General features: G+C 42.8%; 1 long non-coding RNA gene across 1 annotated transcript; it reads right to left on the reverse strand.

Annotated features, from left to right (window-relative positions):
• Window positions 1-6: 6 nt before the first annotated feature.
• Window positions 7-4,705, reverse strand: LOC133338999 (uncharacterized). Its single transcript, XR_009754655.1, has 3 exons — window positions 4,239-4,705; window positions 3,434-3,553; window positions 7-766 (listed from the first exon to the last, which is right to left on the reverse strand). It is a non-coding gene; the product is annotated as an uncharacterized LOC133338999 (long non-coding RNA).
• Between the last annotated feature and the right edge of the window lie 8,434 nt (window positions 4,706-13,139).

Consider the following 13,139-nt stretch of genomic DNA (forward strand, 5'->3'; position numbering starts at 1 on the left):
CCTTGCGCTGTAAGCCTTGCGATTTTACACCTCCCCCTTTTATATCGTTTAGAAAATACGTTGTCACTTCATTATCAACACCACCGCTACCCGACTAGCATTGCCTCAACCCACACTCATGTCCTGACAGCATCGTCTGCCCTTTCTCGTAACTGTCGCCTCTCAACCTTCACCTCCACCTAACCCTGTACACAAACTACTTTGCATCGCGCATAAAGAAATGTTCTGTACTATGGAGTACAATATAGTAATTACGCATGATATTTTAGTGATTTTATTTTCATAATGTACTGCTAATAATGTTTTAACGTTTACTGCCGAAACTAGTATTGAGTGTAGTATTTTTAGTAATTGAATGTAATGTTGCGGATACGTCTAGGATGAAGATGCACGCATTAACACGGCTTCAGCATTGTTTAGTCCTCGTGGCAAAATTGCGTTGATTTACGTCGTTTCGGTATTCGTTGTCGCACATTTAAGAAAAGCATCCCTGACATAAACCGGGGTATTACTGTCAACTAAATTATTATTATTCAAGACTTACCACCTCACGTGTAGGTCGTCGCGATCGCATGCTAGATGCTTGCACATTTGCCTGTTTCTCATTACGAACGTGTCCCAAGGCCTTGTTCAGATCACCTTGAGTGTGGGCCAAGGCAACTGCGTGCACGGACAGTGACCCACACTCGGCGCGGAGACGTGCCACCACCCCACGCACCTCGCGGCTGTACAGGTACATGTGGCGCACACTCACATTCACCTCCACCTGTCAGGAGGACAGAAACAAGAGTTAGGGACAAGGACATTTTTATTATTGTTACACTTCCTGACCCAGAAAATCCTAAGTCTCAAAAATATTTTTAACGAGGGTCATGCCATTTTTTTGGCAGCAGGAGGGGATGATGATTGCATGTGTCATCCGAATTCAGTAATTTTGCAAGTAATTTCCAGCATTGGGATAGATGAGCAATACATGTTCAATTGGAAGGGGTTTTTTATTTTATGGGAGGAAATCCATGTGTAGTGAGTCCAACTGAGTTGCAGAAGTTCTTCTTCAGAGGCAACACAGTGCATCGCACGCCGTGCTCTGCTAGAGCCGGCATCACTCTGCAACACACACGATGCTGTCTGGCACCATACAGTTACATCCCCAATGTCACTCACTACACATGTGTAGAGTAGTATGACGACATGACATCATGAGCGCTGTGAGGCGCAATGACGTCATGTCACGGGAAATACTTAAGGGGGACCCCGTGGCGAAAGCGGGGTTGTTGTGGGAGCCCGGGATGGTGAGCGTCTTAAGGTCTCTCCTGCTCGTGACCGGACGGTGTTGGCTGACCCCCCGTCCGGGTTCTACGAGTAGGAGAGCCGAAGATACAGCCAGGGGTAGGGCTCAGAGAAGTCTGCAAGAGCCGGTTAAGATTACGTGGGGTGCTGCTCTCCTCGGTCGGGTGGTGTTGGATAAGCCCCCATCCCAACTCGAGTGAGAGGCCAAGAGATAGCCCAGGCTAGGAATAGATAGAGCCTGACGTCCGCGTCAAGGACTGAGTGTAGGGACACCTACCTCTGGTGTGTTGTGTTACCTCTGTGTTAATAAACTGGCGCAAGCCCTTACTAAGAGTTCAGTCTACGAGTCGTCCATGTACAGCAGGTGGAGAACATACACACTCCTCAATTAAGCCCACAAATCAACTATGCATCATAACGCTGGCCGTGGAAACCTAAGTTTATGAATAAAATAATTGACGTGGCTCAGCGGTAGTGCATTTGCCACTTGTTGCAGAGGTTTGCGGTTCTATTCCGACAGGCCGTCCTGGTTAATACTAAGATGTACGAGCCGTAAAATAAACGCCATCGGCTTCACAGGGGACATCGAATATCCCGTTTAACATGTAGGCTTTCACGACGAATATCATCCATAAGAGGTTTGTTTTGTTAGATCGTGTAAATATATGTGTCGTTAAAATCCACCACCACCCGACACAGCCAACTAGTAAGGGTTGTAATGTAAACAGAACATGCCAATTTGTCACTAGTACAGCACACTGGTGTGTTGGAGAGCCAAGCCACAACATTTACAATCTGAGTACGATGTTTTGCCAGTATTACAACTAGCTTCATCAGGCGACAGACAGATTTGTGGAGAAGTCCACCTGTTTTGTTCCTTATATAGAGGCGTAGATGTGGTGACCACACTTCACGCTCTTGCGTAAAGTGGAGGGGGGGCGATTAATGAGTCAACGTACATTATGCATGTGCATTATACGAGCCCTTTAATCTTGTCCTTCCAGTCCATTGTGTGTATTAAAATAGCCGTATCAATGACAATACTATATTCTATCAAAAAAAATAAAATATATATTTTGAAACAATCTTTTTTATATGTTATGTTTCGGCTTGGGTCTAATTGTCAACGCTCAACTTACGTAGGCTGTAATTGACCACGGTCCCTTACATTATGGCAAGCCTCGGGGCCACTTCCTGGAGTTGTGGAGTTCTGCCATTACTCATACGGTACATTTCATTAAAGCGTGTTTAAAAAAAAGTATTTTAAAATATTACTTATTCAAAAGAAGTTTTAGCATCTGTATTATTAGTGCTGTTACCAATACCTCAATGAAGCCCTCATATATTGCTCATACATGTGCAATAATACAGGTCGACGACAAGCGACTGTGTTCATTCAGACGCTGTCTCCCCGACAGACCTGTTCTTCACCTGAGGACGGCTGCTTGCGTTGTGGCCGAAACGTGAAAATTGTATTTTATTATGTTTTATTTTTATTATTTTATTATTTCCCTTCTACGTGACTTTACCGAAAGAACCAAAAAAGAAGCGACTGTGTCTCCGTCTGTTTATTTCTTCGTTATATGGACAGCTCGCGTTCCGCTCTCTCGGACGTTCCGCGGCGCGTCGCGTGAGCTGGCGTCCCACTTCCCCGCTCCCGCGCACCGCTGGCAGACGGCGCGCTGGGAGCCGTCTCCGCGTCGCCACGTGGCCGATGGCTCACGGAGACCCGCGACGTGGTCCAGCTTCCAGCTCTCACCAACTGACCTCGAGCCCCTTCCGGCTCTCCATTATATCCCCTTCCCGCGTCACCCAGACTCTGCCCTTCACCACACCCCTTGAGAACTTTCCAGATAATACCACCCCCTAGCGCCCGCGGGCTCCACCCTTGAACCCTTCCCCCGATGGCTCGTGTCGCCTGGATGGGTTAGGGGCTGGGGCAGCGAAGCCCCAGCCTACGCTCGCATTACACATGTAAGAATTAAAGCTGTTGGGAATGCATCCCCATATATACAATTGTCTAATGAACTCCTTTATGCGCCGATTTGATTAGTGGCCACTTCTCCAGCATACACATTTTGAGTGCTAAGCAAGGTCTGCCTGTACAATAATTTTCACTATTATTATTCAAGCACACAAATACCTCTCTAGACGTGGGCAGCATGGCTCGACCTCTGGTCTTGCTCCGTGAATTGCCGGCATTCTCGCAGACGCCCCATGCCTCACTGCATGCAGCTAAAGACATGGCTGTACTCTCCAATTGCTGTCAAATGAGAAGAGAGTTTAAGACACCATGAAGCACTTTTCTTGACACTGCAACACCACCACACCATCTTGACTAGTTTTACCGTGTCAATGACCACATATGCCAATGCAATTTATATACAGTGAGGGAACAAAGTATTTGATCCCCTGCTGATTTTGTATGTTTGCCCACTGACAAAGAAATTATCAGTCTATAATTTTAATGGTAGGTTTATTTGAACAGTGAGAGACAGAATAACAACAACAAAATCCAGAAAAAACGCATGTCAAAAATTTTATAAATTGATTTGCATTTCAATGAGGGAAATAAGTATTTGACCCCCTCTCAATCAGAAAGATTTCTGGATCCCAGGTGTCTTTTATATAGGTAACAAGCTGAGATTAGGAGCACACTCTTAAAGGGAGTGCTCCTAATCTGAGCTTGTTACCTGTATAAAAGACACCTGTTCACAGAAGCAATCAATCAATCAGATTCCAAACTCTCCACCATGGCCAAGACCAAAGAGCTCTCCAAGAATGTCAGGGACAAGATTGTAGACCTACACAAGGCTGGAATGGGCTACAAGTCCATCGCCAAGCAGCTTGGTGAGAAGGTGACAACAGTTGGTGCGATTATTCGCAAATGTAAGAAACACAAAAGAACTGTCAATCTCCCTCGGCCTGGGGCTCCATGCAAATCTCACCTCGTGGAGTTGCAATGATCATGAGAACGGTGAGGAATCCGCCCAGAAATACACGGGAGAATCTTGTCAATTATCTCAAGGCAACTGGGACCATAGACACCAAGAAAACAGTTGGTAACACAGTACGCCGTAAAGGACTGAAATCCTGCAGCGCCCGCAAGATCCCTCTGCTCAAGAAAGCACATATACATGCCCGTCTGAAGTTTGTCAATGATTCAGAGGACAACTGGGTGAAAGTGTTGTGGTCAGATGAGACCAAAATGGAGCTCTTTGGCATCAACTCAACTCCTGTGTTTGGAGGAGGAGGAATGCTGCCTATGACCCCAAGAACACCATCCCCACCGTCAAACATGGAGGTGGAAACATTATGCTTTGGGGGTGTTTTTCTGCTAAGGGGACAGGACAACTTCACCGCATCAAAGGGACGATGGACGGGGCCATGTACCGTCAAATCTTGGGTGAAAACCTCCTTCCCTCAGCCAGGGCATTGAAAATGGGTCGTGGATGGGTATTCCAGCATGACAATGACCCAAAACACACGGCCAAGGTAACAAAGGAGTGGCTCAAGAAGAAGCACATTCAGGTCCTGGAGTGGCCTAGTCAGTCTCCAGACCTTAATCCCATAGAAAATCTGTGGAGGGAGCTGAAGGTTCGAGTTGCCAAACGTCAGCCTCGAAACCTTAATGACTTGGAGAAGATCTGCAAAGAGGAGTGGGACAAAATCCCTCCTGAGATGTGTGCAAACCTGGTGGTCAACTACAAGAAACGTCTGACCTCTGTGATTGCCAACAAGGGTTTTGCCACCAAGTACTAAGTCATGTTTTTCAGAGGGGTCAAATACTTATTTCCCTCGTTGAAATGCAAATCAATTTATAAAATTGTTGACATGCGTTTTTTCTGGATTTTGTTGTTGTTATTCTGTCTCTCACTGTTCAAATAAACCTACCATAAAATTATAGACTGATCATTTCTTTGTCAGTGGGCAAACGTACAAAATCAGCAGGGGATCAAATACTTTTTTCCCTCACTGTATGTAAAACTGCTCAATTATTTACAACTAGCCTTTAGCCCGTCCAAGGACGGGTGTATTGCAGTTAATCTGAAACTTGCAAGCAAAAAGCAGACCGCGACGTGATATTCATTGCATTAATGCGTGTGCAATTTGTAAGGGCGCAGTGACACAGACCTATTTCATTTTAAGGTTATAATCCCTTGTTCATCATGACGTCCTTTTTACTTTGATGTCTCAATAGCATTACGGAGATTGCTTGACTTGAGGGTTTTGCCTTTGTAGTGAGGTTTGTAAGTTAACGCTGAGGAGGGGGGAGGAGGCACCTCGGCCCCCCATGTGGAGTGACGTCAGCCGCTAATTATTATGAATGGGGGGAGGTGTCCATTTGGAGGACGTCACCTTATGATTATTAATTAGGGGGGCTGTTCGATGTGGAGTGAGTGAGTCCAGAGGTGTGGACTCGAGTCATGTGACTTGGACTCGAGTCAGACTCGAGTCATGAATTTGATGACTTCAGACTCGACTCGACAAAATGTACAAAGACTTGCAATTCGACTTGGACTTTAACATCAATGACTCGTGACTTCACTTGGACTTGCGCCTTTTGACTCGAGAAGACTTGCTACTTCCCATGAAAACTGGGGGAAAAAATGTTCACACGGCCGCGCCGCTCTCAGTTTATCTGCATTTGTGAAAAAAATGTGCACCACCTGTATGCATGCAGAGAGCACGCGCGCTGCCTGCACGACATCCAATCACTGTAGTCCCACGTTGTTTTGATTGGACAGCATCTAAGCAGGCACATTGCAAGACAACCAATGAAGCGCAACAAGCAACAATGCGCCAGTTGGCAAAATGATACCGAAGATAGTTTCGTTTGGCTATAAAAATTACGATGTAGTCGACAAAAAACGAGTTGCAATTTGCAAAACATGCGGGTCGAAGATTACAGACGGTGCTGCCACAACGTCTAACTTTGTTCGACACCTAAAGTTGCACAAAGAAAGGTAAGTTTTGAACGAATGCTAAGCACCTTATCGGATGTACCGTAACTTACTAGCTGCTGCATATTTACTGTATCAACGAGACAGTAAACGCACGTCTCCCTTGCTGGTTAATGCTTACAAAAATAGGGATTTTTGAACCCCGATTATATGAGGTACATGAGTGTAGCACACTCAGATGGAAAACCTCTTCAACATCATGTCAACGTCCGTTTTAAAGTATCATTTCTACCTTGCTGCTAGACGGATAAACACAAATGTATATCTCAGTCTCTCCAACACACATGAGACAAAAACAGGCCTTCCAGTTTTACTCTTTCAATCGTTCAGTTTCAGAGTGGCTGGTGTGCTGCCTCATTGAGGTCGTTTATGTAATTTTGGTTAATCACAACTAAGCTGAACTGTCGCTGAAGACATAAACTATCACAATTAAACAATGAATGAGGCAGCAGTAGACCTGCAATTGCTGTGTGATGCAGCAAGGCACCATGGAATCTGGTGTGCAGGAGAGAGTGAACTATAAAGCAGGGGTTCCCAAACTTTACCATGACAAGGCCCCCCATATACCAGTAGATTCCAGCCAAGGCCCCCCTGACATGGGCCGTGCCACACTCTTTTTTCTGTGCACCTCCTTTCACAACTCGATGGAGTTGGTGCATCCCTAAACCCATCCAAGTACAACAGGAAACATAGTAAGACATATACACTGTAAAGAGGAAAATGACACAGTCACAGAAGATCCACCATTAGCCTTCCCTTTTCATATCATGCCCAAACAGCAGGCAGCGCATGGACATAGCGTGCTACCGTAGTCTAGGTCTGTGAGGCAGCGCACCACTGGGATATATACAGTATATAATAAAATAATAACGATTATAGTAGTAATGTTCAGAGATGCAATATATTATTATAGTGGAGTTCTTAACTAACGGGGATATTGTTTAGCTTATTTTTGGTTTAATTTGGTTTATTTTACTTATTTAATTTATTCAATTATTTTGTTTTGCTATACTTTTCATGCCAACTTGCCATGGCCCCCCTAGCACCCCCTCGCGGCACCCAGGGGTCCCCGTCCCCACTTTGAAAACCACTGCTATAAAGCATATGACTTCAGTTTCTTGAGGGAAAGGGCTTTCTTATGACTTTTGAAGCAGTGAAAATATTCTTAATATTGCATACACTGAAACTGAAATGTATTATCATATACCGTAGTGTACAATAGACAATGAATATTAACACAACAACATTGATATGAGTAAAGAGTAGTTTCAAATACAACATGTGTGGCTATAAGGGATTTTCTGACATCTGTTTCATATTCTTTTCTGTTACAGGTATGAAGAATACCAGATGAACAAAAGCATCGTAGATGAACCACAACAGCCTTCAATTTCACAATTCCTGGACACTCGTGTAGGGCGTTACAGCATGAGCCACCCACAGCAGAAGGCCATCTCCAATGCGATACTGTCTGACTTGATTATTGATTGCAATTTTCCTCTATCTATTGTGGAAAATAAGAGCTTTCGTCACTTTCTGGCTGTGCTGGACAGCAAGTATACCCCAGTCTGTCGCCGAACGCTGACCACAAAAACAGAGAGCCTTGCTGAGGAGAGACGTTCAAATTTAAAAACTCAATTGAGCAACACTGACCATGTTTCAGTCACTGTGGACATTTGGTCTGATCGAAAGATGAGGGGATTCCTTGATGTCACTGTGCACTGGATGGAGAGAGATGCAGAGAGGGTACAGCTAAAGACAAATCTCTTGGCCTGCAACCGCTTCAAAGGCTCTCACACAGCGGAGCGCATCTGTGACCAATTTGAGGCAATATGTGATGAATACAACATCAAAGCTAAATTGGACTATATCATTAGTGACAATGCTGCTAACATGTGCAAGGCATTTACGATCTGCTTCCCCAGCGAACAGGAGGAAGATGATGATGCTGGAGATAATCTTGATGATCCTGAGCTATGGCATGACTTAACCCTAGAAGACCAGCAAACCGTCGATGCTGCTATGGCAAAGAAACAGCGCCTGCAGTGTTTTGCACACACATTGCAGCTGGTGGTGGGAGACGGTTTGAAAGAAACAAAAGCGGCATGTCCTTCTCTCTCCAAGTTATCAAAACTTAGCTCCCTGCTCCACACAAGCACAACGTTTAAAGACATATTCGATGGTGAATTTGGGGAGCACAGAGGCATCCCTGCTGCAGTGAGCACGAGGTGGAATTCTACACTGCGGCAGGTGAAAGCAGTCCTTCATTGTGATCAGCAAAAGCTCTGCGCAGTTCTTGAGAAGGCCGGGCATAAAGAACTGTCATTCACACTACGAGAGTGGAATCTGCTGAAGGAGTTGGTGGACATCTTGACACCGTTCGGAGAAGCAACTGATTTGACACAGGGGGAGAAAGTCATTACAATCAGTGCAGTTGTTCCATCCGTCTTGTCCCTCAATCACCATCTTGAGAAGCTGAAGCCTCAAGTTCGTTTCCTGAGCGGCCTGGTCAGAGGTCTGCAGGCATCCCTGGAAAAAAGATTTCTTGGGATCTTCATTAATGTGAAAATGGCCCAGTCTCAAGAAGGGATCACTGCCCCCTTTTCAGACACAGTCTACCTGAAAGCAGCTGCCTTGGATCCAGCCTTTTGTCTGCTGTGGATTGAGCCCCATGTGCTGGTCAACCGTGACATCAAGGCATAGGTGGCACAACGAGTTAAAGGTAAATCTTATTGACTTGCAATGCAACTTAAATGCAACGTAAAATAATTTGATCTTAATCTGATCTAGGATCTAATGTGATATTAATCTGACTTTAACAATAATAACAATTTTCAGTCTTGCACAGTATCATCAACATCATAATCAACGTTTTTGGGTTTAGATCGCGTTTATTTATAAATGTGTCGTAACCCTCCACCACCCGACACGGCCAATCAGTAAAAATGTGTCACGTTGACAAAGACAAATAGTTCACTGCTTTAGCCCACCGGTGTGTTGAAGCCACAACATTTACAATTTGAGTACGACGTTTCGCTGGTAATTGCAACCAGCATCATCGGGCAATTCGCCAGAATGGTAAGGCTCTGCTGTGTCTCCCGTTCTTATATAGAGCAGCAGCAGGGTGACGTCATCATTAACTCATTAACTCATCAGGTGCAAAGATTCAAGGGGGGAGTGATTGTAATTATATACTAGATTAGTAATCAGGCTATTGTTACGATGCGAGTTGTAGATTAGTAATCATTTGGAATGTGTTTTATTGTGATTATGCTACATTAGTAATCAGTTAGTGGTTGTTACCCTTATAAGTAATTGTAATGTATCTTATTTAATAATACGCTTCCAGGCCGCACTAAGCCTGTAGCTGTCTGAGCGATTAAAGTTATTGCTGTTTCTCTCAATTTCAATCGATTCTCTAATTAGTCTTTGCCAGTAGTAACTAGTTTTACACAACACTTCCACGTTGTCAAAATCAATTGAGTGTCCCTGTTGGCATGCATGTTCTGCTACTGCCGAGAGTTGTGTTTGTGATAGTTTAATATTTCTCTGGTGTTCTTTTAGTCTTACACTAACGTTACGCCCTGTCTGTCCAATATAGCATCTGCCACATACACAATTAATCCGATATACACCTTCTGTTGATAATTTAGGTAATTCGTCTTTAGTGCACGTTACTAGTTGTTGAATTTTGTGTACTGTACCAAATCTTACTGTAATGTTTTGCTTTTGCAAAACACGGGCTAATTTATCAGTTACTCCTGAGATAAATGGTATTTTTATTGTTTTAATAATCTGATCGCTTTCAGCAGTGTTGCTTTGCGATCGTGATTTGGCTTTTAGTGCTATGTTAATTTGAGCATTATTGTAGCCATTCTGTCTTAGTGCTTCTTTAACATGTTTAATCTCTCTCACTAGACTTTCACCATCTGACACTGTTTTAGCCCGATGTATGAGCGTCTTGATAAGAGAGGATTTCTGAGCTGGGTGATGATGCGAATCTGCATTCAGATAGCCAACGCACACTGATGCCTTTCTGTAAACGCTGTGTGTTATTTTACCGTTTGGGCCATGCCCAAGTAAAATATCCAGGAACGGGAGTGTGTTATTCACCTCCATTTCCATGGTGAACTGAATGGCCGGGTTTTGTGCATTGAGATGATTTAGAAAATTGTTAAGTGTATCTTTACCATGTGGCCAGACAACCAAAGTGTCATCCACATATCTAAACCAAAAGGATGGTTTTAATGTGCTCGAGGCAAGTGCTCTGGTTTCAAAGTTTTCCATGTACAAATTTGCTATAGAAGGAAATAAAGGAGAGCCCATTGCTGCTCCCTCCCTTTGTTTAAAGAATTCGCCTCTCCATAAGAAGTAAGTGTTATTTAAACAATGGTCTGCGAGTTTCGGAATATCTTTTGGTAAACCTGTATTCTTTACCAGTGTATCAAGTAATTTAAGCGACTCGCTCATTGGAACCTTACTGAAAAGCGAAATCACATCAAAACTCACCAAAATATCATTAGGGTTAAGTTTACTATCTTTGATCATATTCACAAGATGTTCTGAATTTCTTATGAATGATGATGTCCTACCGATGTAAGGTTGAATTTGTTTAGTTACATATTTTGCTAATTTATAGGTGGCAGAGCCAATTGTACTGACTATAGGTCGTAAAGGGATGCCGACTTTATGGATCTTTGGTAGCCCATACAGTCTAGGTGGTTTTGAAGCCCTTGGCTTAATTAGGAATTGCTCATTATTTGGGATTAATGAATTTGCAATGATTGCAGTAGTCTTACGTTCCAAAGTATTAGTTGGATCTCGTTTAATTTTAATGTAGGTACTTTCCTCTAATAAATCTTTAATTTTATTATCATAATCGGCTCGTGACATCACTACTGTAGTGCGGCCCTTGTCAGCTGCTAGGATTTGAATATCTTTGTTTAGACGAAGCTCTCTTAAGACTTTTGCCTCGTTCGAGCTGATATTTACTTTAGGTACTTTACTATTCTCAATAATTTTGGCAACCTCGTGTCTAGTCATCTCTGCCTCATTATGTGGAAGGAGTCTTACTGCTGATTCTACCTCAGCAATTATCTCATCCACTGGAATTGTGCGTGGGGTAACGGCAAAGTTAAGGCCTTTACAAAGGACAGAAATCATGTCAGTGGTTAAATCAGTGTTAGTCAAGTTCATTACGGTTTTGTTTTTAAATTGTTCGTTTTTAATAGGGATTTGTTTATTGTAAAGTCTAGAAAATTTGTTAATTTGGTTAGCATTTGTTAGATTAAACACATTATCAGCCGATTGTTGTGTTATAGTATCGATTATATTCCAATCATGCATGGACACACTATTGCTTATATTTAAATGTAAATGCTTTAGCGATTCAGAAATGTTGGATAATTCACTCCTGTTGTGTTGTATTCTCTCTAAAGGCCTTAACTTTGCCGTTACCCCACGCACAATTCCAGTGGATGAGATAATTGCTGAGGTAGAATCAGCAGTAAGACTCCTTCCACATAATGAGGCAGAGATGACTAGACACGAGGTTGCCAAAATTATTGAGAATAGTAAAGTACCTAAAGTAAATATCAGCTCGAACGAGGCAAAAGCCTTAAGAGAGCTTCGTCTAAACAAAGATATTCAAATCCTAGCAGCTGACAAGGGCCGCACTACAGTAGTGATGTCACGAGCCGATTATGATAATAAAATTAAAGATTTATTAGAGGAAAGTACCTACATTAAAATTAAACGAGATCCAACTAATACTTTGGAACGTAAGACTACTGCAATCATTGCAAATTCATTAATACCAAATAATGAGCAATTCCTAATTAAGCCAAGGGCTTCAAAACCACCTAGACTGTATGGGCTACCAAAGATCCATAAAGTCGGCATCCCTTTACGACCTATAGTCAGTACAATTGGCTCTGCCACCTATAAATTAGCAAAATATGTAACTAAACAAATTCAACCTTACATCGGTAGGACATCATCATTCATAAGAAATTCAGAACATCTTGTGAATATGATCAAAGATATTAAACTTAACCCTAATGATATTTTGGTGAGTTTTGATGTGATTTCGCTTTTCACTAAGGTTCCAGTGAGCGAGTCGCTTAAATTACTTGATACACTGGTAAAGAATACAGGTTTACCAAAAGATATTCCGAAACTCGCAGACCATTGTTTAAATAACACTTACTTCTTATGGAGAGGCGAATTCTTTAAACAAAGGGAGGGAGCAGCAATGGGCTCTCCTTTATCTCCTGCTATAGCAAATTTGTACATGGAAAACTTTGAAACCAGAGCACTTGCCTCGAGCACATTAAAACCATCCTTTTGGTTTAGATATGTGGATGACACTTTGGTTGTCTGGCCACATGGTAAAGATACACTTAACAATTTTCTAAATCATCTCAATGCACAAAACCCGGCCATTCAGTTCACCATGGAAATGGAGGTGAATAACACACTCCCGTTCCTGGATATTTTACTTGGGCATGGCCCAAACGGTAAAATAACACACAGCGTTTACAGAAAGGCATCAGTGTGCGTTGGCTATCTGAATGCAGATTCGCATCATCACCCAGCTCAGAAATCCTCTCTTATCAAGACGCTCATACATCGGGCTAAAACAGTGTCAGATGGTGAAAGTCTAGTGAGAGAGATTAAACATGTTAAAGAAGCACTAAGACAGAATGGCTACAATAATGCTCAAATTAACAGAGCACTAAAAGCCAAATCACGATCGCAAAGCAACACTGCTGAAAGCGATCAGATTATTAAAACAATAAAAATACCATTTATCTCAGGAGTAACTGAACTGATAAATTAGCCCGTGTTTTGCAAAAGCAAAACATTACAGTAAGATTTGGTACA

Source organism: Lethenteron reissneri, unplaced genomic scaffold, assembly GCF_015708825.2.
Source record: "Lethenteron reissneri isolate LAM-NWPU_2019-01 unplaced genomic scaffold, ASM1570882v1 scaffold_1639, whole genome shotgun sequence".
Taxonomy (NCBI): Eukaryota; Metazoa; Chordata; class Hyperoartia; order Petromyzontiformes; family Petromyzontidae; genus Lethenteron; species Lethenteron reissneri.